Source organism: Sminthopsis crassicaudata, chromosome 2 (assembly GCF_048593235.1).
Source record: "Sminthopsis crassicaudata isolate SCR6 chromosome 2, ASM4859323v1, whole genome shotgun sequence".
NCBI lineage: Eukaryota > Metazoa > Chordata > Mammalia > Dasyuromorphia > Dasyuridae > Sminthopsis > Sminthopsis crassicaudata.
Window position 1 is genome coordinate 213,672,012 of NC_133618.1, and position 4,369 is coordinate 213,676,380.

A 4,369-nucleotide genomic window follows, 5' to 3' on the forward strand; every position below is an offset into this window, starting at 1 on the left:
ATAAGGATAACCCACAATCTAGAAGAGTCCACATTAAAGGAAAGAAGGGCCTGGAAAATAATATTCTGAAAGGCTAAGGAACTTGGTATGCAAGCAAGAATAACTTACCCAGCAAAAATGAGCATCTCTTTCCAGGGAAGATGATGGACATTTAATGAAATAAATTAATTCTATCTATTCTTGATGAAAAAACAAATATACACAAAAAATTGATCTTCAAATACAGAACTCAAGAGATTTCTAAAAATGTCAAAAGAAATCTTATGAACTATATTTCTGCTATAAAGAAATGTAAAGAACATATGTATAATTTGTCCTAGAAACTAGAGGTGGAAAGGAAATTATATCATAAAAAAGGGTAAAATGATGGTATTAAATCTCACGAAGAAAGGAGGGGGATGAACATAAGGTGTATCAATAGACATATTCTATTTATGGTGAACCTCTTTCCACTTCATAGAAAAGTGGGAGGGAAGGAGTAAGCTAAGGGAAAGGGAATACGGAAATTATGAGTAAAGGAGAAAAGCATAAGCAGAGGTTAACAGGATGGCAAGCAATATAGGAATAGTAGTTTTAACCATAAATGTGAATGGGCTAAACTCCCACATAATGAGGAAACAGTTAGCAGACTGGATTAAAAGCCAGAATCCTACTATATGTTGTTTACAGGAAACACACCTAAAACTGGGTGATACATTCAGAATAAAGGTAAAAGTGTGGAGCAGAATCTACTATACTTCAGGTGAAGCCCAAAAAGCAGGGGTAGCCATCCTCATCTCAGATCAAGGAGAAACAAAATTGATCTAATTGATAGAGATAAGGAAGAGCATTATATCTTGCTAAAGGGTAGCATAGATAATGAAGCAGTATCTATATTAAACACATACACACATAGTGGTATAGCATCTAAATTATTAAAAGAGAAATTAAGAGATCTGCAAGAAGAAATAGACAGTAAAACTATAATAGTGGGAGATCTCAACCTTGCACTCTCAGCTTTAGATAAAAACCACAAAATAAATACGAAAGAAGTCAAAGAGGTAAATAGAATACGAGAAAAGTTTGATATGATAGATCTATGGCAAAAGCTAAATGGAGACAGAAAGGAGTACACTTTCTTCTCAGCAGTTCATGGAACTTATACAAAAATTGATCATGTACTAGGGAATAAAAACCTCAAAATCAAATGAAATAAAGCAGAAATAGTAAATTAGTCCTTTTCAGACCACAATGCGAAGAAAATTATATTCAATAAAAAGCCAGGGGAAAATAGACCAAAAATAATTGGAAACTAAATAATCTCATACTAAAGAATGATTGGGTGAAACAACAAATCATAGACATAATAACTTCACCCAAGAAAATGACAATCATGAGACATCATAAAATGGCTTTTCAAGAGGATTATACTAATCAAAGCTTTACCAAAAATATGTTACTAGTCTACCTGTCTTCCCACAAGCCCTCTAACACTATTTCCATCTTTTGCTATATTTACCAATTTGCATGATGTGAGGTGAAGCCTCAGAATTATTTTGGTATATATTTCTCTTAAGGTTAGTGATTTGAAGCATTCTTTCATACATTCACTAAAGAGTTTTAAGAACTATTAAGTCTTATTCATAGCCTTTGTCCACTTATCCATTTGGAAGTAGCTTTTGTTTACATATACATTTGGAGTGACACATACTTGTATGTATTAATACAGGCACACATACATAGACTTAAATATGTCTATATATGTACATAAATTAACACATATGCACGATACACATATAGGTATGTGTTTTTGCATATATATATATGTTAAGGGACAGGTCAATTCTCTGAGAGCCTCCACAGCTGTGGATCATAACATCAGAAGGAGTTGCAGGTCAGCTTTTGCTGTCACAGGTGTTTCAGGCTTGGAATGAGATAAATTGGAGGCAGTGGGAAGAAGAGAGAAGTCAGACAATGCAATATTCTCTCAGACAGAGAGGTCTGAGAACAGCACCTGCCTCTCAGTTTCCTTGTATCATCCTCTCACAAGAGGAGATCCATTCTGCAGGTCTGGGTTCTCCAGTAGCCACTGTCAGGTGGCTCTCATGTATTCCAGCAACTCCTATGTATTACAACACACAAATGTATGCACTCATGTATGGCTATATTTATATACACATCGATAGCTGTATGATATATGTTTGTGTGTATGTGTGTGTATATATATATATATATATATATATATATATATATATATATATATATATATATATATATATATATATATATATATATATATATATATATATATATATATATATATATATATATATATATATATATATATATATATATATATATATATATATATATATATATATATATATATATATATATATATATATATATATATATATATATATATGTACATGTGTGGAAATGCATGTGCTATTGGCCCAAAATTTGGGCCACTAATGAATATATATATATTCAGTTTTGGTCAAACATAATGCCTACATACATATATATTGTTACCCTAGTTATTCGAATATATTAGATAATATAACCTTTCAAAAAAGTATTTTTATCATTCAAAAATCAAACCATTCCTTTGTATTTCTAATGCATTAATTTATTTTATGCAGTTTTTAGTTTAATTTAATTAAAATTATTTCTATTTTGCAATTTCTTTATTATTTGTTTAAGAATAAATATCCATAACTATGAATAATATAATTATTTTTACTTTATTGGGCCCAATACTAATGTAAGTCTAAATTCTGCCAGATTTCATTCTATTTATCAAGTAAGGAATTCCTTGTTACGGAACTTATGCTTTCCATTTTATCAAACACTAGCTCATTGAGTTCCTTTATTTCTGAATTTCATCTAACTAAGCCATTCCATTGGTCTGCTGTGTTTTTAACCAATACTAAATAGTTTTGATGTTTGCTGCTTTATGTTCTACTCTGATTTGTGAATAAATTAATTCTCCCATTTTGGTTTTTGATATCATGGCCTCTTTCCCCATCCAAAGTTATTGGGTTTTTGTTTGTTTGTTTTTTTGTTTGTTTTCTAGCTGCCTTTATTTCTATTAACTTAGCCATATAAGAATATGAGATACTTGAGGGAAGAGATTATTTTTCTTATTACTTGGATTTATCTCTCCAATGATTAGCACAGTATTTAGAACATGGTAATTATTTTAAAATGTTTGATCTTTATCTATTGACTATAGATTAATTTGTTTCTATGTTTTCTTTTATATATCGCATTATAGATAAAAGGCATCTTGAGGACAGACAGTCTTTTGTCTCCTTTTATATCCCCAATGTTTAGCTTAATGCCTGGTGCATAATAAGTGCTTATTAAATATTAATCACTTTTGTGACTTAAAATTTATTTGATTCATAATATGATTCCAATTTCTGCTTTTTAAAAATTTCCTAAATATATAATGAATTGTGTTCATGCCTATATTTTAATTCTTCATAAGACTTGTTTATGTCTATATTTCTTATAACTAACATATTGTGAGGATTTTATTTTCTTATCCAGTCTGTTATTTTTTATTTTCTTGGATTGTTTAATACATTCACATTTAAAATTTTGAATTGAAAACATCACTATTTCTTTGGTCATTTTTGTTTAATCTACTCTCTCTCTCTCTCTCTCTCTCTCTCTCTCTCTCTCTCTCTCTCTCTCTCTCTCTCTCTCTCTCTCTCTCGTCCTGTTAAAATATTTATGTATTTAAAAGTAAATACAGAAAAGAAAAAGAAAAAGACAGAAAAGGAAAATAAAAATAAAATATTGTCCTGTACTCAGTAGAACCTCAAATGGGATTCAAATATATAACAATGAATTTCCATTTCAAGAAAGTAAAGATAACATAACAAAGGTTATATTCATGATTATCCATCTTTTCTTTAGTTCCTTGTAGGTTATTATTTTGTTCTCTGCTGTGTATTTTTTACTTTATTCTATTTTCCCCCCGATATCCTCTCCTCACTTCCCCAATCAGGATACACTTATGCACAGATAAACACATAAACACACAGAGACACACATAGACACAGACACACACATATGTGATGTGTATATATATATATATATATATATATATATATATATATATATATATATATATATATATATATATATATACACATCACATATGTGATATATATACATCACATATGTGTATGCATACATGTGTACATATATTCACATTCCTTGATACATATATCTATATACACACATATGATTTTCATGTGGTTTTACACATGTGTAAACATGTGTCTAAAACAATATTAATATGGCTGACATATGATATTGATTTTTCACTTAACTGAATCTTTAATTTTGACTTTTTCTAAGATCAACAATTACT